Source organism: Cetorhinus maximus, chromosome 28 (assembly GCF_964194155.1).
Source record: "Cetorhinus maximus chromosome 28, sCetMax3.hap1.1, whole genome shotgun sequence".
Taxonomy (NCBI): domain Eukaryota; kingdom Metazoa; phylum Chordata; class Chondrichthyes; order Lamniformes; family Cetorhinidae; genus Cetorhinus; species Cetorhinus maximus.
Genome location: NC_135906.1, coordinates 516,075 through 541,693, shown reverse-complemented (window position 1 = coordinate 541,693; position 25,619 = coordinate 516,075). Strand labels below are relative to the sequence as shown.

Below are 25,619 nucleotides of genomic sequence, written 5' to 3'. Positions count from 1 at the left end.
CCTCGCTCTTCCCACGATTTACCTTGGCTCCCGAGGCCAGTTCGAACTGGTCGCAGATGTGCATCAGTCTGCGCACCGACAGCGGATCCGAGCAGAAGACGGCGACGTCGTCCATGTACAGGGAGGCTTTTACCTGAGTGCCTCCACTGCCTGGGATCGTCACTCCTCTTATGCCCGGATCCTTCCTGATGGACTCGGCAACTCGGCTGACCGATCCTTTGTCCCCTTCACTGTCAGGGCTGACGGCCTGAAGGTGCTGGGGATATGGTTCGGAGGGACCGGGGCATGCGTTAGAAACTGGAAGGAGCGAGTGGCTATGGTGAAAAGGAAACTGGGCATGTGGGAGCGACGCTCCCTCTCCATTGCGGGAAAGAACCTGGTCATCAGGTGTGAGGTACTCTCACTGTTGCTGTACGTGGCGCAGGTCTGGCCCATTCCAGACTCCTGCGCGATGGCGATCACTCGAGCCATCTTCCGCTTTATCTGGAGGTCGAAAATGGATCGTGTCCGCAGGGACGCGATGTACAAGCCTCTAGATAAAGGGGGAAAAAACGTGCCCAACATCGCCCTCATACTGATGGCCACCTTTGTGTGCGGCTGCATCAAGCGGTGCGTAGACCCTCACTACGCAAACACCAAGTGTCACTACGTGCTGAGGTTCTACCTGTCCCCGGTGTTGCGAAGGATGGGTCTGGCCACGCTGCCGCGGAACGCTCCAAGTAGTTGGACCGTGCCGTACCACCTGTCCCTGGTGGAAAAATTGATGCAGAAAAACACCTTTGACCACAAGTCCATCAGGCAGTGGTCAGCACGTAACGTCCTAGAGGCCCTGAGGGATAAGGAGAGGGTGGACCCTGTGGGATGGTTCCCCGAGCAGACTGTCAAAGTCATTTGGCAGAATGCCTCATCGCCAGAACTTTCCAACAAGCACCAAGACGAAGCTTGGCTGGTGGTGAGAAAGGCCCTCCCCGTCAGATCCTTCCTACACGCCAGGAAGCTCACCCCCTCTGCACGTTGCCCTCGAGGTGGCTGTGGTGGGGAAGAGACCGTTGTCCACCTCCTTGTGGATTGTGCCTTTGCAAAGAAAGTCTGGAGAGAGATGCAGTGGTTGCTGTCGAGGTTCATCCCGAGCAGTTCTGTGACACAGGACTCTGTGCTCTACGGGCTGTTCCCAGGGACACACACCGAGACAAACATCAACTGCAGCTGGAGGATCATCAACTCGGTGAAAGAGGCGCTTTGGTCTGCCCGAAACTTGTTGGTCTTCCAGCACAAAGAGTTGTCCCCGACCGATTGTTGCGGACTGGCACAATCCAAAGTCCAGGACTACGTGCTGAGGGACGCACTAAAGCTTGGGGCAGCTGCCGCAAAGGCGCAATGGGGAAGGGTCGCTGTCTAAGACCTTTCTACCACAGCGCACCGAGGGGCTGGGAACTGTTTAGAGCCCCTCGGGCTGTACAGATCAAAATGAAAGGCTGTAAATGATTGTAATATTGTTTGTACTGATGCACCTGGTGATACATTTTGTAAAAGTTTAACCTGGATTGTACCCTTGTAATGTTGTTTTTGAAATGGTTTGGAATGTGATTGAAGATATTTTATGAATAAAGTATATTTTTACAAAAACAAAAAAAAAAAATAAAAAATCTGTTCTTATCAGTTTAATATCTGATACGTCCCTTATCTGGGGACCATATATTAAATTGATTTTTGGAGCAGGGAGATGGAATAGGGGCTTGCTCCGTCCACTCCACGCATCGACCCGGTATTGCAGTATCTCTGGGAACGGTGCACCCTCCCCTTTCCAGGGGATTTTCAATGCTAAAAATAGTTTTCTTACAAACATCTGCTTTCTTTACTTCTCAACATGTACATGTTCCAAAATCCAACTTTCTTTCTTTCTCTCTCTCTCTCTCTCACTCTCTCTCTCTCACTCACTCACTCACCCGCAGCAGCTACACACAAAAAACACGCACGCTCACCCAACACTCACAGACAGCACTCTCATCTCACAAACACTCTACCTCACTTATACAAAAACAGATTTCACTTGCAAATACACCTCTCAAACACTCTCTCAGCTGCACCTTTCGCCTCACAACATTTTAAACCAGCTCTCTGCTGCCGCTGCCGCTGCCGCTGCTGACACAGCAACAATCAAAACTCACACCTCAAAGCTCACACACTTTACACAGCTACTCCGAAACCTCTACATCCACATTCACACAATCCTTACATTGCACAAGGAGCCCATTCCGCCCGTCGTGCCTGCACCAGCTCTCCCGGTGAACATTTCACCTCGTGCCTTTCTCCTGCCTTCTCCACGTAACCCGGCACATGCTTTCTTTTCAAATAATCATCTGATTCCCTCTTCAATTGAACCTGCCTCCGCCGCGCTATCAAGCGGTGCATTCCAGACCCTGACCGCTCGCTGCTCCTATCGCTTTTGCTTCTTTTGCCAGTTACTTTAAACCTGTGCCCTCTCCTTCTCGATCCTTGCCCCGGTGCAAACAGTTTCTCCCTATCTACTCTCTCCAGACCCCTCATGATTTTCAATACCTCTATCAAGTCTCCTCTCAGACTTCTTTTCCCCAAGGAATACAGTCCCAACTTCTCCAATCTTACTTCATAACTCAACTTCCTCGCCCCTGGAACCAAACTCGTAAACCTCTTCTGCACTCTCTCCAATGCCTCCACTACCTTCCTAAAATGCAAGTCAAAATGCAATCCCTCAGAGTCGGCATGGCTTTACGAAGAGTAAATCGTGTTTGACTAATTTGCTAGAGTTCTTTGAAGATGTGACAAGCAAAGTGGATAACGGGGATCCTGTAGATGTAGTATGTCTGGACTTCCAGAAGGCATTTGATAAGGTGCCGCACAAAAGATTAATACACAAGATAAGATCACACGCAGCTAAGGGTAATATATTAGCTTGGATAGAGGATTGGCTAACCAACAGAAAGCAGAGAGTCAAGATAAATGGGTCTTTTGTGGATGGCAAGCTGTAACTAGTGGGGTGCCACAGGGTTCGGTCCTCGGGCCCCAACTATTTACTTGGATTCAGGAGTAGAAGGTACTATAGCTAAATTTGCAGATGACACCAAAATAGGTGGGAAAGTAAGTTGCAATGAAGAAATGAGAAATTTACAAATGGATATGGACAGGTTAGGTGAATGGGCCAAAATTTGGCAGATGGAGTTTAATTAAGTTAAATAAGTTTAATAAGTGTGCGGTTATCCATTTTGGTCAGAAGAATAAAAAGGCGACTTATTATTCAAATGGAGAGAAACTTCAGAAATGCTTCAGCACAGAGGGATCTGGGTGTCCTCGCGCACGAATCGCTGAAAGCTAGTATGCAGGTACAGCAGGTAACAAGGAAGGCAAATGGAATCGCTTCTCGGCCTTTTGGCTAAGATCAAGTGTTGCAGGGGCGACACCATGGTCCTGCCAAGGCAAGGTCGGGATGGAAGGGCGATAACCAATCGCAATCCAAATCCATACCGTGGGCTACCTATCACCGTCCGAGTCACGGTGAACCACAGCGAAGGAGGATCACCTATGGATCGGGGCTTCTTCACCAGGAGGATCCTGTTGAAGGCGTGCGGCTTCCAAGCTCCGGAGATCTTCACCCTGCACGACTCCCGCAAAGGCGGTTACTTTGACGTGACGTTCAAGCGGGTGGCAGACTGCGTCCGGCTCCTGAGGGTGTTCGAGGAGAAGAGAGACCTGCCGGAGATGAAGATCCTGACGGCGGAGCCGCACTTTTCTCTGCCGTTGCAACGGGAACGTGTGGTGATGGTGCATGTGTACAACCCCTTCGTCCCTGTCGCCGACGTGGTCACCTTCCTCACCAGGTACTTCGATAAGGTGGGGAGCGGCACCGAGATTCGAGACGACTTGGGGATCTGGACAGGCAAACGCCTGTTTAAGGTCACGCTAAAGACCGATGGTAAGGGAGCCATTTTCCACCCTCCCTCCAGTTTCGCTATCGGGGGAAACCGTGGCTACCTGGTCTACGCTGGGCAACCCAAGCTTTGTCGCTCATGCGGCAAGTCTGGTCATGTGGCGGCCAACTGCAGCGCCTCCCTCTGCAATATCTGCAAACAGGAAGGGCACCAGACAAAAGACTGCAAACAGGCCAAGTGCTGCAACCTGTGTGGCGAGGCAAGTCACCTCTACAGGACCTGCCCCAAACGCTGCCGTACTTACGCACAGGCAGCCAAAGCCGACCAGGGGGAAGCAGAAGAAATGTTTCGTGTCACTCCAACCACCAAGGCCCCCAGGGAGCTCAACGGGACAAAGGAGGACACAGAGAGAGACAAGGTGGAGAAAGAGATTGAGGCAACAGAGAGCCAATCAACAGCACTACCCCCTGAACCTCCCAGTCCTCAGGACAGCGAATCAATGGAGGAGGAGGCAGCAGTGGAAAAGCAGCAGGGGGAGTGGCGGACGGTGAAGAACAAGAAAAGTAAGAGGGAGCGAAGAAGAAGCAAAGGCGTTTCCCAGAGAAGCGGCAAGAGGCGTCTCCCATCCGACACGGATGACAAGGGCAGCAGCTCTTCGGATGATGAAGTGCCAGAGCGGCACCGACAGATGAGGCGGCAAAGCTCCAGGGCGTTGGAGGACGAGACACCCGAGCTCCAGAAAATTGGAGACAACAAGGAGACCACCGCACCCCAACTTTGCCTGCAACCTGAGGAGGCCAGTGCACCACAGCCCCTGGAATCTGGGAGCAGTGAGGCAATCATCGCACCCCAGCTCCAGGAAGCCGGGAACAGCAACACCCCAGAGGGGGTGAGTTTTGGAGAAGCTTCTCCAGCAAAGGTCATCTCAAAACCCGCTCTCTACGTGAACCTCCAGATGCCACTGGAGCAGAACACGGCCAAGGAGATCTACCTCAGCCCATCCAAAGTGAAGGAATTTGAGCTCACTACGGGTATGAAGGAGCAGACTAAAGGTCTGGGACTCTCAGAGACAGTGGGTTTGGTAGGAGAATAAATGCTTTAAAATGGGTTTAAAGATTGTATCCATAAATGTGCGTAGCATTAAATCTACTACGCGATGTGTTGCGACCTTGGACTACCTAGCCAAGGTCAAAGCTGACCTGTTGTTTCTGCAGGAGTGTGCGATACCGCACCTCAGCTCCTACAGGCAATGGTCACGATGGTGGTCCCACGGGCCATCGATCTGGTCGGGCGGAAACGACTCTCGTTCCTCCGGCCTGGGTATTCTGCTGCGGGGAGGCAACTTCACCGTCTCCGAGGTCAAGGAGGTGGTGGGCGGGCGACTCCTCGTAGCAGACGTAATGTACAAGAACGCTCCACTCCGGTTAATTAACGTGTATGGCCCGGCACAAGGGGCTGAGCGGCTGGAGGTTTTTCAGCAGCTCCCACTGCTGCTGGCGACCTCCAGGCCGGTCATTCTGGGCGGTGACTTCAACTGCATCATCGATGCGGCTGGACGATCCGACAGGGCCGGCAGCAGATTGGACGCTACGTCCAGATCCCTGATGGAAACAGTTAAGGATGCCAAGCTGCACGACGTCTTCAGCAACCCTGCAGACGGAGCGCAGCGTAGATACACCTGGTCGCGGCCAGACGGGTCCATTCGTTCCAGGATAGACTTCCTGTTTGTGTCCCGTGCATTCACAGTCAGATCCACCGAGGTCAAGCCGGTGTTCTTCTCTGACCACTGCCTCCTACTGGCGGACTGCCACTTGGAGGAAGACCTGAGGGTGGGCAGGGGGGCATGGAAGCTAAATGTGCAACTGCTGACCCCAGAGAACATTGAGGAGCTCAAGAGGGATTACAAAGGTTGGAGAACCGTGAAACCCCTCTTTGAGTCCCTGACACACTGGTGGGAAGCGATCAAGGGAAGCATCAAGAGGTTCTTCATCCTCAAAGGCACCCAGAAAGCTAGAAAGGAACAGAGGGAAATGTCCCGACTCCAGAAAAAGATGCAGAATCTGCTCCGGCTGCAGTCGATGGGGGTCGATGTCAAGGAGGAGCTCCAAGAAGTGAAGGGCCAGCAAGCCTCGCACTTTGCCTCGGAGGCCTCCAAGATCATCTTCCGTTCCAGAGTCCGCTCCGTGGAGCAGGATGAGACGTGCTCACGTTTCTTCTTCCAAAAGGTACACAGAGAGCGCTCTGTGATCAGCAGCCTGAAGGAAGAAGACGGCTCAGTAAAGTCATCACGGTCCAACATTCTGAGGATCAGCAAATCCTTTTATGCCGGACTGTATGACGTGAAGCCCACGGACAGCACGGCCTCCCAGTCCTTCCTGTCCTCTATCACGGAGGTCTTAGACCACAGTACGCGGGAGAGCCTAGACAAACCGCTAACTCCTGATGAACTGACTAAGGCCCTCGAGTCCTTCGAGAAGAGTAAAACTCCCGGAAGCGACGGCTTGCCGGCGGAGTTGTATTCGGCTCTGTGGGACTTGATCGGCCCAGACCTGCTAGGAGTGTACGAGAGTATGCTCCTGGCCGGTAGTATGTCAGAATCCATGAGGAAAGGCATCATCACCCTCATCTACAAGCACAAGGGGGAAAGGGAGGAAATTAGAAATTGGCGACCCATTTCACTGTTGAATATGGACTATAAGATTCTGTCCAAGGTCATTGCCAATCGGGTCAAATCCGCTCTGGAATTGGTGATTCACCCTGACCAGACCTGCTCTGTGCCAGGCAGGAAGATCTCTGACAGCCTGGCGCTGCTCAGGGATACGATTGCCTATGTACAGGACAGGGGTGTGGATACCTGCCTCATCAGCTTGGATCAGGAGAAGGCCTTTGACAGAATATCGCACACCTACATGGGGGATGTGCTCTCCAAAATGGGCTTTGGGGAGGGAATTCGAAATTGGATCCAACTGCTCTACACTAACATCAGTAGCGCAGTCTCAATCAATGGGTGGGAAACAGATAGCTTTCCGATGAAATCTGGAGTCAGGCAGGGCTGTCCTCTCTCGCCTGTCCTTTTCGTGTGCTGCATAGAACCCTTTGCCGAGTCCATCAGGAAGGATCCGGGCATAAGAGGAGTGACGATCCCAGGCAGTGGAGGCACTCAGGTAAAAGCCTCCCTGTACATGGACGACGTCGCCGTCTTCTGCTCGGATCCGCTGTCGGTGCGCAGACTGATGCACATCTGCGACCAGTTCGAACTGGCCTCGGGAGCCAAGGTAAATCGTGGGAAGAGCGAGGCCATGTTCTTTGGGAACTGGGCTGACCGATCCTTTGTCCCCTTCACTGTCAGGGCTGACGGCCTGAAGGTGCTGGGGATATGGTTCGGAGGGACCGGGGCATGCGTTAGAAACTGGAAGGAGCGAGTGGCTATGGTGAAAAGGAAACTGGGCATGTGGGAGCGACGCTCCCTCTCCATTGCGGGTAAGAACCTGGTCATCAGGTGTGAGGTACTCTCGCTGTTGCTGTACGTGGCGCAGGTCTGGCCCATTCCAGACTCCTGCGCGACGGCGATCACTCGAGCCATCTTCCGCTTTATCTGGAGGTCGAAAATGGATCGTGTCCGCAGGGACGCGATGTACAAGCCTCTAGATAAAGGGGGAAAAAACGTGCCCAACATCGCCCTCATACTGATGGCCACCTTTGTGTGTGGCTGCATCAAGCGGTGCGTAGACCCTCAGTACGCAAACACCAAGTGTCACTACGTGCTGAGGTTCTACCTGTCCCCGGTGTTGTGAAGGATGGGTCTGGCCACGCTGCCGCGGAACGCTCCAAGTAGTTGGACCGTGCCGTACCACCTGTCCCTGGTGGAAAAATTGATGCAGAAAAACACCTTTGACCACAAGTCCATCAGGCAGTGGTCAGCACGTAACGTCCTAGAGGCCCTGAGGGATAAGGAGAGGGTGGACCCTGTGGGATGGTTCCCCGAGCAGACTGTCAAAGTCATTTGGCAGAATGCCTCATCGCCAGAACTTTCCAACAAGCACCAAGACGTAGCTTGGCTGGTGGTGAGAAAGGCCCTCCCCGTCAGATCCTTCCTACACGCAAGGAAGCTCACCCCCTCTGCACGTTGCCCTCGAGGTGGCTGTGGTGGGGAAGAGACCGTTGTTCACCTCCTTGTGGATTGTGCCTTTGCAAAGAAAGTCTGGAGAGAGATGCAGTGGTTGCTGTCGAGGTTCATCCCGAGCAGCTCTGTGACACAGGACTCTTTGCTCTACGGGCTGTTCCCAGGGACACACACCGAGACAAACATCAACTGCAGCTGGAGGATCATCAACTCGGTGAAAGAGGCGCTTTGGTCTGCCCGAAACTTGTTGGTCTTCCAGCACAAAGAGTTGTCCCCGACCGATTGTTGCGGACTGGCACAATCCAAAGTCCAGGACTACGTGCTGAGGGACGCACTAAAGCTTGGGGCAGCTGCCGCAAAGGCGCAATGGGGAAGGGTCGCTGTCTAAGACCTTTCTACCACAGCGCACCGAGAGACTGGGAACTGTTTAGAGCCCCTCGGGCTGTACAGATCAAAATGAAAGGCTGTAAATGACTGTAATATTGTTTGTACTGATGCACCTGGTGATACATTTTGTAAAAGTTTAACCTGGATTGTACCCTTGTAATGTTGTTTTTGAAATGGTTTTGAATGTGATTGAAGATAATTTATGAATAAAGTATATTTTTACAAAAAAAAAAAAAAAAAAATCTGTTCTTATCAGTTTAATATCTGATACGTCCCTTATCTGGGGACCATATATTAAATTGATTTTTGGAGCAGGGAGATGGAATAGGGGCTTGCTCCGTCCACTCCACGCATCGACCTGGTATTGCAGTATCTCTGGGAACGGTGCACCCTCCCCTTTCCAGGGGATTTTCAATGCTAAAAATAGTTTTCTTACAAACATCTGCTTTCTTTACTTCTCAACATGTACATGTTCCAAAATCCAACTTTCTTTCTTTCTCTCTCTCTCTCTCTCTCTCTCACTCACTCACTCACCCGCAGCAGCTACACACAAAAAACATGCACGCTCACCCAACACTCACAGACAGCACTCTCATCTCACAAACACTCTACCTCACTTATACAAAAACAGCTTTCACTTGCAAATACACCTCTCAAACACTCTCTCAGCTGCACCTTTCGCCTCACAACATTTTAAACCAGCTCTCTGCTGCCGCTGCCGCTGCTGACACAGCAACAATCAAAACTCACACCTCAATGCTCACACACTTTACACAGCTACTCCGAAACCTCTACATCCACATTCACACAATCCTTACATTGCACAAGGAGCCCATTCCGCCCGTCGTGCCTGCACCAGCTCTCCCGGTGAACATTTCACCTCGTGCCTTTCTCCTGCCTTCTCCACGTAACCCGGCACATGCTTTCTTTTCAAATAATCATCTCATTCCCTCTTCAATTGAACCTGCCTCCGCCGCGCTATCAGGCGGTGCATTCCAGACCCTGACCGCTCGCTGCTCCTATCGCTTTTGCTTCTTTTGCCAGTTACTTTAAACCTGTGCCCTCTCCTTCTCGATCCTTGCCCCGGTGCAAACAGTTTCTCCCTATCTACTCTCTCCAGACCCCTCATGATTTTCAATACCTCTATCAAGTCTCCTCTCAGACTTCTTTTCCCCAAGGAATACAGTCCCAACTTCTCCAATCTTACTTCATAACTCAACTTCCTCGCCCCTGGAACCAAACTCGTAAACCTCTTCTGCACTCTCTCCAATGCCTCCACTACCTTCCTAAAATGCAAGTCAAAATGCAATCCCTCAGAGTCGGCATGGCTTTACGAAGAGTAAATCGTGTTTGACTAATTTGCTGGAGTTCTTTGAAGATGTGACAAGCAAAGTGGATAACGGGGATCCTGTAGATGTAGTATGTCTGGACTTCCAGAAGGCATTTGATAAGGTGCCGCACAAAAGATTAATACACAAGATAAGATCACACGCAGCTAAGGGTAATATATTAGCTTGGATAGAGGATTGGCTAACCAACAGAAAGCAGAGAGTCAAGATAAATGGGTCTTTTGTGGATGGCAAGCTGTAACTAGTGGGGTGCCACAGGGTTCGGTCCTCGGGCCCCAACTATTTACTTGGATTCAGGAGTAGAAGGTACTATAGCTAAATTTGCAGATGACACCAAAATAGGTGGGAAAGTAAGTTGCAATGAAGAAATGAGAAATTTACAAATGGATATGGACAGGTTAGGTGAATGGGCCAAAATTTGGCAGATGGAGTTTAATTAAGTTAAATAAGTTTAATAAGTGTGCGGTTATCCATTTTGGTCAGAAGAATAAAAAGGCGACTTATTATTCAAATGGAGAGAAACTTCAGAAATGCTTCAGCACAGAGGGATCTGGGTGTCCTCGCGCACGAATCGCTGAAAGCTAGTATGCAGGTACAGCAGGTAACAAGGAAGGCAAATGGAATCGCTTCTCGGCCTTTTGGCTAAGATCAAGTGTAGTCGTGAAGCAATGGCTATAACCAGTCGAGCCCCATATGATGGGGTACGTAACACCGTTCGGGTGACGGTGAAGGACAGCGAAGGAGGAGCACTCATGGATCGGGCCTTCTTCATCAAGCGGATCCTGTTGAAGGCGTGTGGATTTGAAGCGGATGAGATCTACTCCCTGCGAGACTTCCCCAGCGCTGGATGTTGCGACGTGACTTTCAAGCGTGTGGCAGCTTGCGTCAAGTTCCTGAAGGTGTTCGAGGAGAAGAGACACCAGCCGGAGATGAAGATCCTGACGGTGGAGCCGCTCTTTGCTCTGCCGTTGCAACGGGACCGTGTGGTGACGGTGCATCTCTACAACCCCTACGTCCCTGTCGCCGACGTGCTCACCTTCCTTTCCAGGTACGTCGACAAGGTTGGGAGCTGCACCGAGGTTAGAGACGCCTTCGGGATTTGGACATGCAAACGCCAGGTTAAGGTCACGGTCAAGACCGACGGTAAGGGAGCCATCTTCCAAGCCGTGGCTTCCTTGTCTACGCTGGGCAACCCAAACTTTGTCGCTCATGCGGCAAGTCTGGTCATGTGGCGGCCAACTGCAGCGCCGCCCTCTGCAAGAACTGCAAACAGGAACCGGACAAAGGACTGCAAACAGACTAAGTACTGTAACCTGTGTGGCGAGGCAGGTCAACTCTACAGGACCTGCCCCAAACGCTGTCTCACTTATGCACGGGCAGCCAAAGCCAATGAGGGGGAAGCAGAAGAAATGCTTCGTGTCACTACTACCAAAGACACTTGCAACACTCCAAGCAACATGGCCCCCAGTGAGAACAACGGGACAAAGGAGGACACAGAGAGAGACAAGGTGGAGGAAAAGATTGAGGCAGCAGATAGCCAATCAACAGCACTGCCCCTGAACCTCCCACTCCTCAGGAGAGCGAATCAATGGAGGAGGAGGCAGCAGCGGAAAATCAGTAGGGGGAGTGGCAGCTGGTGAAGAGAGCCAAAAGGAAGAAGGGGCTAAGAAGGGACCAAGCCACTTCCCAGACAAGAGGCAAGAGGCGTCTCCCATCCGACACGGATGAAAAGGGCAGCTGCTCTTCGGACGAAGATGTGCCGGGGCGGCACCTACAGAAGAAGCGCAAAAGCTCTAGGGATTTGGAAGACGAGACACCCGAGCTCCAGAACATTGGAGACAATGAGGAGACCAGCGCACCCCGACTTTGCCTACAACCCGAAGAGGCCAGCTCACCCCAGCCCCAGCAATCTGGGAGCAGTGAAGCGCTCAGCGCACCCCAGCTCCGGGAAGCCGGGAGCAGCGACGCCAAAGAGGGGGAGAGGATTGGGGAAGCTTCTCCAACAGAGGACATTTCAAATCCCGTCCTCTACACGAACCCCCAGATGCCACCTGAGCAGAACATCTCCAATGGGGAGGTTCAGGACAGTTTCCTCAGCCCATCCAAAGTGAGGCAATTTGTGAACACCATGGGTATGCAGGAGCAGACCAAAGTTCTGGGACTCTCGGAGACAACAGGTTTGGTAAGAGACTAAATGCTTTAAAATGGGTGTAAAGATTGTATCCATAAATGTGCGTAGCATTAAATCTACTACACGATGTGCTGCGACCTTGGACTACCTTGCCAAGGTCAAAGCTGACCTGTTGTTTCTGCAGGAGTGTGCGATACCGCACCTCAGCTCCTACAGGCAACGGTCACGATGGTGGTCCCATGGGCCATCGATCTGGTCGGGAGGAAACGACTCTCGTTCCTCCGGCCTGGGTATTCTGCTGCAGGGAGGCAACTTCGCCGTCTCCGAGGTTAAGGAGGTGGTGGGCGGGCACCTCCTGGTAGCAGACGCAATGTACAAGAATGCTCCACTCCGGTTAATTAACATGTACCCCCCGGCACAAAAGGGCAAGCGGCTCGCGGTTTTTCAGCAGCTCCCATTGCTGCTGGCGACCTCCAGGCCGGTCATTCTGGGCGGTGACTTCAACTGCATCATCGATGCGGCTGGACGATCCGGCAGGGCCCGAAGCAGATTGGACGCTACATCCAGATCCCTGATGGAAACAGTTAAGGATGCCAAGCTGCACGACGTCTTCAGCAACCCTGCAGACGGAGCGCAGCGTAGATACACCTGGTCGCGGCCAGAGGGGTCCATTCGTTCCAGGATAGACTTCCTGTTTGTGTCCCGTGCATTCACAGTCAGATCCACCGAGGTCAAGCCGGTGTTCTTCTCTGACCACTGCCTCCTACTGGCGGACTGCCACTTGGAGAAGGACCTGAGGGTGGGCAGGGGGGCATGGAAGCTAAATGTGCAACTGCTGACCCCAGAGAACATTGAGGAGCTCAAGAGGGATTACAAAGGTTGGAGAACCGTGAAACCCCTCTTTGAGTCCCTGACACACTGGTGGGAAGTGATCAAGGGAAGCATCAAGAGGTTTTTCATCCGCAAAGGCACCCAGAAAGCTAGAAAGGAACGGAGGGAAATGTCCCGACTCCAGGAAAAGATGCAGAATCTGCTCCGGCTGCAGTCGATGGGGGTCGATGTCAAGGAGGAGCTCCAAGAGGTGAAGGGCCAGCAAGCCTCGCACTTTGCCTCGGAGGCCTCCAAGATCATCTTCCGTTCCAGAGTCCGCTCCGTGGAGCAGGATGAGACGTGCTCACGTTTCTTCTTCCAAAAGGTACACAGAGAGCGCTCTGTGATCAGCAGCCTGAAGGAAGAAGACGGCTCAGTAAAGTCATCACGGTCCGACATTCTGAGGATCAGCAAATCCTTTTATGCCGGACTGTATGACGTGAAGCCCACGGACAGCACGGCCTCCCAGTCCTTCCTGTCCTCTATCACGGAGGTCTTAGACCACAGTACGCGGGAGAGCCTAGACAAACCGCTAACTCCTGATGAACTGACTAAGGCCCTCGAGTCCTTCGAGAAGAGTAAAACTCCCGGAAGCGACGGCTTGCCGGCGGAGTTGTATTCGGCTCTGTGGGACTTGATCGGCCCAGACCTGCTAGGGGTGTACGAGAGTATGCTCCTGGCCGGTAGTATGTCAGAATCCATGAGGAAAGGCATCATCACCCTCATCTACAAGAACAAGGGGGAAAGGGAGGAAATTAGAAATTGGCGACCCATTTCACTGTTGAATATGGACTATAAGATTCTGTCCAAGGTCATCGCCAATCGGGTCAAATCCGCTCTGGAATTGGTGATTCACCCTGACCAGACCTGCTCTGTGCCAGGCAGGAAGATCTCTGACAGCCTGGCGCTGCTCAGGGATACGATTGCCTATGTACAGGACAGGGGTGTGGATACCTGCCTCATCAGCTTGGATCAGGAGAAGGCCTTTGACAGAATATCGCACACCTACATGGGGGATGTGCTCTCCAAAATGGGCTTTGGGGAGGGAATTCGAAATTGGATCCAACTGCTCTACACTAACATCAGTAGCGCAGTCTCAATCAATGGGTGGGAAACAGATAGCTTTCCGATGAAATCTGGAGTCAGGCAGGGCTGTCCTCTCTCGCCTGTCCTTTTCGTGTGCTGCATAGAACCCTTTGCCGAGTCCATCAGGAAGGATCCGGGCATAAGAGGAGTGACGATCCCAGGCAGTGGAGGCACTCAGGTAAAAGCCTCCCTGTACATGGACGACGTCGCCGTCTTCTGCTCGGATCCGCTGTCGGTGCGCAGACTGATGCACATCTGCGACCAGTTCGAACTGGCCTCGGGAGCCAAGGTAAATCGTGGGAAGAGCGAGGCCATGTTCTTTGGGAACTGGGCTGACCGATCCTTTGTCCCCTTCACTGTCAGGGCTGACGGCCTGAAGGTGCTGGGGATATGGTTCGGAGGGACCGGGGCATGCGTTAGAAACTGGAAGGAGCGAGTGGCTATGGTGAAAAGGAAACTGGGCATGTGGGAGCGACGCTCCCTCTCCATTGCGGGTAAGAACCTGGTCATCAGGTGTGAGGTACTCTCGCTGTTGCTGTACGTGGCGCAGGTCTGGCCCATTCCAGACTCCTGCGCGACGGCGATCACTCGAGCCATCTTCCGCTTTATCTGGAGGTCGAAAATGGATCGTGTCCGCAGGGACGCGATGTACAAGCCTCTAGATAAAGGGGGAAAAAACGTGCCCAACATCGCCCTCATACTGATGGCCACCTTTGTGTGTGGCTGCATCAAGCGGTGCGTAGACCCTCAGTACGCAAACACCAAGTGTCACTACGTGCTGAGGTTCTACCTGTCCCCGGTGTTGTGAAGGATGGGTCTGGCCACGCTGCCGCGGAACGCTCCAAGTAGTTGGACCGTGCCGTACCACCTGTCCCTGGTGGAAAAATTTATGCAGAAAAACACCTTTGACCACAAGTCCATCAGGCAGTGGTCAGCACGTAACGTCCTAGAGGCCCTGAGGGATAAGGAGAGGGTGGACCCTGTGGGATGGTTCCCCGAGCAGACTGTCAAAGTCATTTGGCAGAATGCCTCATCGCCAGAACTTTCCAACAAGCACCAAGACGTAGCTTGGCTGGTGGTGAGAAAGGCCCTCCCCGTCAGATCCTTCCTACACGCCAGGAAGCTCACCCCCTCTGCACGTTGCCCTCGAGGTGGCTGTGGTGGGGAAGAGACCGTTGTCCACCTCCTTGTGGATTGTGCCTTTGCAAAGAAAGTCTGGAGAGAGATGCAGTGGTTGCTGTCGAGATTCATCCCGAGCAGTTCTGTGACACAGGACTCTGTGCTCTACGGGCTGTTCCCAGGGACACACACCGAGACAAACATCAACTGCAGCTGGAGGATCATCAACTCGGTGAAAGAGGCGCTTTGGTCTGCCCGAAACTTGTTGGTCTTCCAGCACAAAGAGTTGTCCCCGACCGATTGTTGCGGACTGGCACAATCCAAAGTCCAGGACTACGTGCTGAGGGACGCACTAAAGCTTGGGGCAGCTGCCGCAAAGGCGCAATGGGGAAGGGTCGCTGTCTAAGACCTTTCTACCACAGCGCACCGAGAGACTGGGAACTGTTTAGAGCCCCTCGGGCTGTACAGATCAAAATGAAAGGCTGTAAATGACTGTAATATTGTTTGTACTGATGCACCTGGTGATACATTTTGTAAAAGTTTAACCTGGATTGTACCCTTGTAATGTTGTTTTTGAAATGGTTTTGAATGTGATTGAAGATAATTTATGAATAAAGTATATTTTTACAAAAAAAAAAAATCTGTTCTTATCAGTTTAATATCTGATACGTCCCTTATCTGGGGACCATATATTAAATTGATTTTTGGAGCAGGGAGATGGAATAGGGGCTTGCTCCGTCCACTCCACGCATCGACCCGGTATTGCATTATCTCTGGGAACGGTGCACCCTCCCCTTTCCAGGGGATTTTCAATGCTAAAAATAGTTTTCTTACAAACATCTGCTTTCTTTACTTCTCAACATGTACATGTTCCAAAATCCAACTTTCTTTCTTTCTCTCTCTCTCTCTCTCTCTCTCTCACTCCCTCACCCGCAGCAGCTACACACAAAAAACACGCACGCTCACCCAACACTCGCCGGCAGGGCCGGCAGCAGATTGGACGCTACGTCCAGATCCCTGATGGAAACAGTTAAGGATGCCAAGCTGCACGACGTCTTCAGCAACCCTGCAGAGGGAGCGCAGCGTAGATACACCTGGTCGCGGCCAGACGGGTCCATTCGTTCCAGGATAGACTTCCTGTTTGTGTCCCGTGCATTCACAGTCAGATCCACCGAGGTCAAGCCGGTGTTCTTCTCTGACCACTGCCTCCTACTGGCGGACTGCCACTTGGAGAAGGACCTGAGGGTGGGCAGGGGGGCATGGAAGCTAAATGTGCAACTGCTGACCCCAGAGAACATTGAGGAGCTCAAGAGGGATTACAAAGGTTGGAGAACCGTGAAACCCCTCTTTGAGTCCCTGACACACTGGTGGGAAGTGATCAAGGGAAGCATCAAGAGGTTTTTCATCCGCAAAGGCACCCAGAAAGCTAGAAAGGAACAGAGGGAAATGTCCCGACTCCAGAAAAAGATGCAGAATCTGCTCCGGCTGCAGTCGATGGGGGTCGATGTCAAGGAGGAGCTCCAAGAGGTGAAGGGCCATCAAGCCTCGCACTTTGCCTCGGAGGCCTCCAAGATCATCTTCCGTTCCAGGGTCCGCTCCGTGGAGCAGGATGAGACGTGCTCACGTTTCTTCTTCCAAAAGGTACACAGAGAGAGCTCTGTGATCAGCAGCCTGAAGGAAGAAGACGGCTCAGTAAAGTCATCACGGTCCGACATTCTGAGGATCAGCAAATCCTTTTATGCCGGACTGTATGACGTGAAGCCCACGGACAGCACGGCCTCCCAGTCCTTCCTGTCCTCTATCACGGAGGTCTTAGACCACAGTACGCGGGAGAGCCTGGACAAACCGCTAACTCCTGATGAACTGACTAAGGCCCTCGAGTCCTTCGAGAAGAATAAAACCCCCGGAAGCGACGGCTTGCCGGCGGAGTTGTATTCGGCTCTGTGGGACTTGATCGGCCCAGACCTGCTAGAAGTGTACGAGAGTATGCTCCTGGCCGGCAGCATGTCAGAATCCATGAGGAAAGGCATCATCACCCTCATCTACAAGCACAAGGGGGAAAGGGAGGAAATTAGAAATTGGCGACCCATTTCACTGTTGAATGTGGACTATAAGATTCTGTCCAAGGTCATCGCCAACCGGGTCAAATCCGCTCTGGAATTGGTGATTCACCCTGACCAGACCTGCTCTGTGCCAGGCAGGAAGATCTCTGACAGCCTGGCGCTGCTCAGGGATACGATTGCCTATGTACAGGACAGGGGTGTGGATACCTGCCTCATCAGCTTGGATCAGGAGAAGGCCTTTGACAGAATATCGCACACCTACATGGGGGATGTGCTCTCCAAAATGGGCTTTGGGGAGGGAATTCGAAATTGGATCCAACTGCTCTACACTAACATCAGTAGCGCAGTCTCAATCAATGGGTGGGAAACAGATAGCTTTCCGATGAAATCTGGAGTCAGGCAGGGCTGTCCTCTCTCGCCTGTCCTTTTCGTGTGCTGCATAGAACCCTTTGCCGAGTCCATCAGGAAGGATCCGGGCATAAGAGGAGTGACGATCCCAGGCAGTGGAGGCACTCAGGTAAAAGCCTCCCTGTACATGGACGACGTCGCCGTCTTCTGCTCGGATCCGCTGTCGGTGCGCAGACTGATGCACATCTGCGACCAGTTCGAACTGGCCTCGGGAGCCAAGGTAAATCGTGGGAAGAGCGAGGCCATGTTCTTTGGGAACTGGGCTGACCGATCCTTTGTCCCCTTCACTGTCAGGGCTGACGGCCTGAAGGTGCTGGGGATATGGTTCGGAGGGACCGGGGCATGCGTTAGAAACTGGAAGGAGCGAGTGGCTATGGTGAAAAGGAAACTGGGCATGTGGGAGCGACGCTCCCTCTCCATTGTGGGTAAGAACCTGGTCATCAGGTGTGAGGTACTCTCGCTGTTGCTGTACGTGGCGCAGGTCTGGCCCATTCCAGACTCCTGCGCGACGGCGATCACTCGAGCCATCTTCCGCTTTATCTGGAGGTCGAAAATGGATCGTGTCCGCAGGGACGCGATGTACAAGCCTCTAGATAAAGGGGGAAAAAACGTGCCCAACATCGCCCTCATACTGATGGCCACCTTTGTGTGAGGCTGCATCAAGCGGTGCGTAGACCCTCAGTACGCAAACACCAAGTGTCACTACGTGCTGAGGTTCTACCTGTCCCCGGTGTTGCGAAGGATGGGTCTGGCCACGCTGCCGCGGAACGCTCCAAGTAGTTGGACCGTGCCGTACCACCTGTCCCTGGTGGAAAAATTTATGCAGAAAAACACCTTTGACCACAAGTCCATCAGGCAGTGGTCAGCACGTAACGTCCTAGAGGCCCTGAGGGAAAAGGAGAGGGTGGACCCTGTGGGATGGTTCCCCGAGCAGACTGTCAAAGTCATTTGGCAGAATGCCTCATCGCCAGAACTTTCCAACAAGCACCAAGACGTAGCTTGGCTGGTGGTGAGAAAGGCCCTCCCCGTCAGATCCTTCCTACACGCCAGGAGGCTCACCCCCTCTGCACGTTGCCCTCGAGGTGGCTGTGGTGGGGAAGAGACCGTTGTTCACCTCCTTGTGGATTGTGCCTTTGCAAAGAAAGTCTGGAGAGAGATGCAGTGGTTGCTGTCGAGGTTCATCCCGAGCAGTTCTGTGACACAGGACTCTGTGCTCTACGGGCTGTTCCCAGGGACACACACCGAGACAAACATCAACTGCAGCTGGAGGATCATCAACTCGGTGAAAGACGCGCTTTGGTCTGCCCGAAACTTGTTGGTCTTCCAGCACAAAGAGTTGTCCCCGACCGATTGTTGCGGACTGGCACAATCCAAAGTCCAGGACTACGTGCTGAGGGACGCACTAAAGCTTGGGGCAGCTGCCGCAAAGGCGCAATGGGGAAGGGTCGCTGTCTAAGACCTTTCTACCACAGCGCACCGAGAGACTGGGAACTGTTTAGAGCCCCTCGGGCTGTACAGATCAAAATGAAAGGCTGTAAATGACTGTAATATTGTTTGTACTGATGCACCTGGTGATACATTTTGTAAAAGTTTAACCTGGATTGTACCCTTGTAATGTTGTTTTTGAAATGGTTTTGAATGTGATTGAAGATAATTTATGAATAAAGTATATTTTTACAAAAAAAAAAAATCTGTTCTTATCAGTTTAATATCTGATACGTCCCTTATCTGGGGACCATATATTAAATTGATTTTTGGAGCAGGGAGATGGAATAGGGGCTTGCTCCGTCCACTCCACGCATCGACCCGGTATTGCATTATCTCTGGGAACGGTGCACCCTCCCCTTTCCAGGGGATTTTCAATGCTAAAAATAGTTTTCTTACAAACATCTGCTTTCTTTACTTCTCAACATGTACATGTTCCAAAATCCAACTTTCTTTCTTTCTCTCTCTCTCTCTCTCTCTCTCACTCACTCACCCGCAGCAGCTACACACAAAAAACACGCACGCTCACCCAACACTCACAGACAGCACTCTCATCTCACAAACACTCTACCTCACTTATACAAAAACAGCTTTCACTTGCAAATACACCTCTCAAACACTCTCTCAGCTGCACCTTTCGCCTCACAACATTTTAAACCAGCTCTCTGCTGCCGCTGCCGCTGCTGCTGATACAGCAACAATCAAAACTCACACCTCAAACCTCACACACTTTACACAGCTACTCCGAAACCTCTACATCCACATTCACACAATCCTTACATTGCACAAGGAGCCCATTCCGCCCGTCGTGCCTGCACCAGTTCTCCCAATGAACATTTCACCTCGTGCCTTTCTCCTGCCTTCTCCACGTAACCCGGCACATGCTTTCTTTTCAAATAATCATCTCATTCCCTCTTCAATTGAACCTGCCTCCGCCGCGCTATCAGGCGGTGCATTCCAGACCCTGGCCACTCGCTGCTCCTGTCACTTTTGCTTCTTTTGCCAGTTACTTTAAACCTGTGCCCTCTCCTTCTCGATCCTTTCCCCGGTGCAAACAGTTTCTCCCTATCTACTCTCTCCCGACCCCTCATGATTTTCAATACCTCTATCAAGTCTCCTCTCGGACTTCTTTTCCCCAAGGAATACATTCCCAGCTTCCCCAATCTTACTTCATAACTCAACTTCCTCGCCCCTGGAACCAAACTCGTAAACCTCTTCTGCACTCTCTCCAATGCCTTCACTACCTTCCTAAAATGCAAGTCAAATTGCAATCCGTCAGAGTCGGCATGGCTTTACGAAGAGTAAATCGTGTTTGACTAATTTGCTGGAGTTCTTTGAAGATGTGACAAGCAAAGTGGATAATGGGGATCCTGTAGATGTAGCATGTCTGGACTTCCAGAAGGCATTTGATAAGGTGCCGCACAAAAGATTAATACACAAGATAAGATCACACGCAGCTAGGGTAATATATTAGCTTGGCTAGAGGATTGGCTAACCAACAGAAAGCAGAGAGTCAGGATTAATGGGTCTTTTGTGGATGGCAAGCTGTAACTAGTGGGGTGCCACAGGGCTCGGTCCTTTGGCCCCAACTATTTACTTGGATTCAGGGGTAGAAGGTACTATAGCTAACTTTGCAGATGACACCAAAATAGGTGGGAAAGTAAGTTGCAATGAAGAAATAAGAAATTTACAAATGGATTTGGACAGGTTAGGTGAATGGGGCAAAATTTGGCAGATGGAGTTTAACGTGGATAAGTGTGAGGTTATCCATTTTGGTCAGAAGAATAAAAAGGTGACTTATTATTTAAATGGAGAGAAACTTCAGAAATGCTTCAGCACAGAGGGATCTGGGTGTCCTCGCGCATGAATCGCTGTAAGCTAGTATGCAGGTACAGCAGGTAACAAGGAAGGCAAATGGAATCGCTTCTCGGCCTTTTGGCAAAGATCAAGTGTAGTCGTGAAGCAATGGCTATAACCAGTCGAGCCCCATATCATGGGGTACGTAACACCGTTCGGGTGACGGTGAAGGACAGCGAAGCTTTCTTTACTTTCCAACATGTACATGTTTCAAAACCCAATTGGATCCAACTGCTGTACACTAACAGCGCAGTCTCAATCAATGGCTGGGAATCAGATAGCTTTCCGATTAAATCTGGAGTCAGGCAGGGCTTCCCTCTCTCCCCTGTCCTGTTTGTGAGTTGCATAGAACCCTTTGCTGTGTCCATCAGGAAGGATCCGGGCATATGAGGAGTGACAATCCCAGGCAGTGGAGGCACTCAGGTCAACGCCTCCCTGTACATGGACGATGTCGCTGTCTTCTGCTCGGATCCGCTGTCGGTGCGCAGACTGATCCAGGTCTGCGACCTGTTCGATCTGGCCTCGGGAGCCAAAGTAAATCGTGGGAAGAGCGAGGCCATGTTCTTTGGGAACTGGGCTGACCGATCCTTTGTCCCCTTCACCGTCAGGGCTGTCGGCCTGAAGGTGCTGGGGATATGGTTCAGAGGGACCGAGGCATGTGTTAGAAACTTGAAAGAGCGAGTATCAATAGTGGAAAGAAAAGTGGGCATGTGGGAGCGACGCTCCCTCTCATTTGCGGGTAAGAACCTGGTCATCAGGTGTGAGGCACTCTCGCTGTTCCTGTACGTGGCGCACGTCTGGCCCATTCCAGACTCTTGCGCGATGGCGATCACCCGAGCCATCTTTAGCTTTATCTGGAGGTCTAAAATGGATCGTGTCCGCAGGAACGCGATGTACAAGCCTCTGGATAAAGGGGGAGAATACGTTCCCAACATGCCCTCAAACTGTGTGCGGCTGCATCACGCTGTGCGTAGACCCTTGGTACGCAAACACCAAGTGTAACTATGTGTTGAGGTTCTACTTGTCCTCAGTGTTGCGAAGGATGGGTCTGGCCACGCTGCCGCGGAACGCTCCAAGTAGTTGGACCGTGCCGTACCACCCGTCCCTGGTGGAAAAATGTATGCAGAGAAACACCTTTGACCACAAGTCCATCAGGCAGTGGTCGGCACATATCGTCTTAGAGGCCCTGCGGGAAAAAGAAAGGGAGAATCCTGTCGGATGGTTCCCCAGCAGACTGTGAAAGTCATTTGGCAAAATGCCTCATCGCCAGAACTTTCCAACAAGCACCAAGACGTAGCTTGGCTGGTGGTGAGAAACGCCCTCCCGGTCAGATCCTTCCTACACGCCAGGAGTCTCACCCCCTCTGCATGTTGCCCTCGAGGTGGCTGTGTTGGGCACGAGACCGTTGTTCACCTCCTTGTGGATTGTGCCTTTGCAAAGAAGGTCTGGAGAGAGATGCAGTGGTTGCTGTCGAGGTTCATCCCGATCAGTTCTGTGACACAGGACTCTGTGCTCTACTGGCTGTTCCCAGGGACGCACACCGAGAGGAACATCAACTGCAGCTGGAGGATCATCAACTCGGTGAAAGACGCGCTTTGGTCTGCCCGAAACTTGTTGGTCTTCCAGCGCAAAGAGTTGTCCCCGACTGAGTGTTGCAGACTGGCACATTCCAAAGTCCAGGACTACGTGCTGAGGGACGCACTAAAGCTTGGGGCAGCCGCCGCAAAGGCACAATGGGGAAGGGTCGCTGTCTAAGACCTTTTGTGCTACAGCGCACCGAGAGACTGGGAACTGTTTAGAGCCCCTCGGGCTGTACAGCTCAAAATGAAAGGCTGTAAATGATTGTAATATTGTTTGTACTGATGCACCTGGTGATACATTTTGTAAAAGTTTAACCTGGATTGTACCCTTGTAATGGTGTTTTTGAAATGGTTTGGAATGTGATTGAAGATATTTTATGAATAAAGTATATTTTTGCAAAAAAAATCTCTCTCCAGACCTTCTTTGCAAAGGCACAATCCACAAGGATGTGAACAACGATCTTGTCCCCACCACAGCCACCTCGAGGGCAACATGCAGAGGGGGTGAGACTCCAGGCGTGTTGCGGATTCCCTCCCCAAATCCCATTTTGGAGAGCACATCCACCATGTTTGTCCAGACTCTCCCATGTACTGTTATCAAAGCCCTTTGTAATGGTGGACAGGAAGGACTGGGACTCCGTACTGTCTGTGGGCATCACATCATACAATCCGACATAAAAGGATTTGCTGATCCTCAAAATGTCGGACTGCGATGACTTTACTGAGCTGTCTTCTCCCTTCAGGCTGCTGATCACAGAGCTCTCTCTGTGTACCTTTTGGAAGAAGAAACGTGAGCACGTCTCATCCTGCTCCACGGAGCGGACTCTGGACCGGAAGATCATCTTGAGAGGCCTCCGAGGCAAAGAGCGAGGCTTGCTGGCTCTTCACCTCTTGGAGATCCTCCTTGATATCGACCCCCATCGACTGCAGCCGGAGCAGGTTTTTCTGGATAAAAGCAAAAAACTGCGGACGCTGGATATCCAAAACTAAAACAAAAATACCGGAAAAACTCAGCAGTTCTGGCAGCATCTGCGGAGAGGGACACAGTTAACGTTTCAAGTCCGAATGACCCTTCAACAGAGAAGTTCTGTTGACGGGTCATTCGGACTCGAAACATTAACTGTGTCCCTCTCCGCAGATGCTGTCAGACCTGCTGTGTTTTTCCAGGTATTTTTGTTTTTGTTCAGGTTTTTCTGGAGACGGGAAACGTTCCCCCAGCCTCTCCCTCTCTCTCTTGCCTTCTGAATACCTTTGAGGGTGAAAACCTCTTCATGTTACTAACAAAAACACATGAACATATGAATTAGCAACAGGAGTCGGCCTCTCAGCCTTTCAAGCCCACTTCGCCACTCAATAAGCTCCCGGCTGATCTGATCGTAACCTCATTTCCACATTACCCCCTACCCTCGATAACCTTTCACCCACTTACTTCTCAATAATTAAAAATATTCAACGATTCTGCTTCCATCGCCTGTTGAGGAAGAGAATTCCAAAGTTTCACGACTCTCTGAGAGAAAAGAATTTCCCCTCACCTCTGTCTTAAACAGTGGCCCCAAATACAAGATTCTCCCACAAGAGGAAACATCCTCTCCACATCCACCCTCTCAAGGCCCCTCAGCTTCTTGTATGTTTTAATCAAGTCGCCCCTTACTCTTCTGAACTACAGCGGATACAGGCCTAGCCTGTCCAATCCTTCCTCATAAGGCAATCCGCCCAATCCAGGTACTAGCTGGGTAAACCGTATCTGAATGGCTTCCAACGCATTGACATTCTTCCTCAAATAAGGAGACCAATAGTGTACACAGTGCTCCAGATGGGGTCACACCAATGCCCTGAATAACTGAAGCATCAGCTCTCTACTTTTCTATTCAACAGTGAGGCCCGAGTGCGCAGGCGCAACTGTTGCTGACGCCTTTCCAGTCAGCGGAAGGAGTTACAGTATTTTCAGTGGTAGCAATAGAATCAACATCAGTGCTGCCTCTATTAAATAGCTCAAGGAACGCTGCTTATGGAAAACAAAGAAAAGATTGCTTTCTATTATTCTGCCTGATTGCGTTGGTTTATTTTAGATTTTACTTTTCTGATTGTGCAATTTAATTAACGGTAATTAATGTTCAGTTCAGGGATCTGTCACCTGCAACATTAAATGACATTTGATTTTGTGTTATTGGCCTGAGTTTGCTTCATTTGTTCTGCAGGTGCAGCGTAGGCCAATGTTTAATGATGTACCGAAATATCGCGAGAGTGCGCGTTGACGTTGGGACGCTCGGCTGATGTCAACATGTGTCATTTCAGGCTCGAGTGAATGGGACACGCGTCCGCCCGCCAAGCGAAAAATTCTGCCCATTGAGTTCAGTCTTTAGCCTGATTTGGGCAGTGAAAGAAGTTGTTTTGGACAATGGAGCCCCAAATACTGGAAAACCGTTCAAACAAAAGCACCATTCACTTGCAAATACACCTCTCCACCACACTCTCTCTCTCTCTCTCCCTCACTCCACTGCAGCTTTTACCTCACAACATTTTAAACCAGTTCTCTGCTGCCGCTGCTGATACCGCTCTTAAAAGTACAGCAAGCTCCCAGCTCAAAGCTCATAGACTTTACACAGCTGCTGACAAGCGTCTAAATTCACGATCACACAATTGTTACGGTGCATAAGCAGGCCAATCGGCCCATCGTGTCTGTACTGGCTCTCTGAATGAGCATCTCAATACCGAGTGTCATTCTCCTACCTTCTCCCAGTAACCCTACAGATTGTTTCTTTTCAACTAATTATCTAATTCCCTCTTGAATGCTTTGATTGAACCACACTCTCAGTCAGTGCGTTCTGGACCCTAGCCACTCTGTGTGAAAAAGCTTTCTCTCAAATCGTTTTTGCTTCTTCTGCCAGTTGCTTTAAATCAGAGCCCCTCGGGCTGTCCAGCTCACAATGCATTGAATGCATTGAATGCTAATTGTATTATAATTGTATTGAAGCACCTCAGAGAGCAACTTGATGGATGTTGATAACTCCAACCCCATTGTCTGATTGTCTGTAATGACCAGATTGAAATGATTGTAATATTCATTGATCGTATTGATGCACCTGGTGATCCATGTGTAAAAGTTGAATCTGACTGTACTTTTTGTGATGGTGAATTTGAAATATTTTGGAATGTTCTTCCAGATATTTTATGAATAAAGTATATTTTTCACAAAAAACGTTTCGGTTCTTCAAAAGAATCCCACCTCAGCAGCACCCCTCCCCTAGCCATGAGG

General features: G+C 51.2%; 2 non-coding genes and 2 pseudogenes across 2 annotated transcripts; all 4 read left to right on the top strand.

Annotated features, from left to right (window-relative positions):
* The first annotated feature begins 1,611 nt into the window (after window positions 1–1,611).
* LOC144669242 (U2 spliceosomal RNA) lies at window positions 1,612–1,799 on the top strand. Its single transcript, XR_013573649.1, has one exon. It is a non-coding gene; the product is annotated as a U2 spliceosomal RNA (small nuclear RNA).
* Window positions 1,800–8,628: 6,829 nt separating this feature from the next.
* Window positions 8,629–8,810, top strand: LOC144669057 (U2 spliceosomal RNA). Its single transcript, XR_013573591.1, has one exon. It is a non-coding gene; the product is annotated as a U2 spliceosomal RNA (small nuclear RNA).
* Window positions 8,811–15,588: 6,778 nt separating this feature from the next.
* LOC144669250 (U2 spliceosomal RNA) lies at window positions 15,589–15,763 on the top strand (annotated as a pseudogene).
* A 3,346-nt stretch (window positions 15,764–19,109) lies between these two features.
* LOC144669248 (U2 spliceosomal RNA) lies at window positions 19,110–19,284 on the top strand (annotated as a pseudogene).
* The last annotated feature ends 6,335 nt before the right edge of the window (window positions 19,285–25,619 follow it).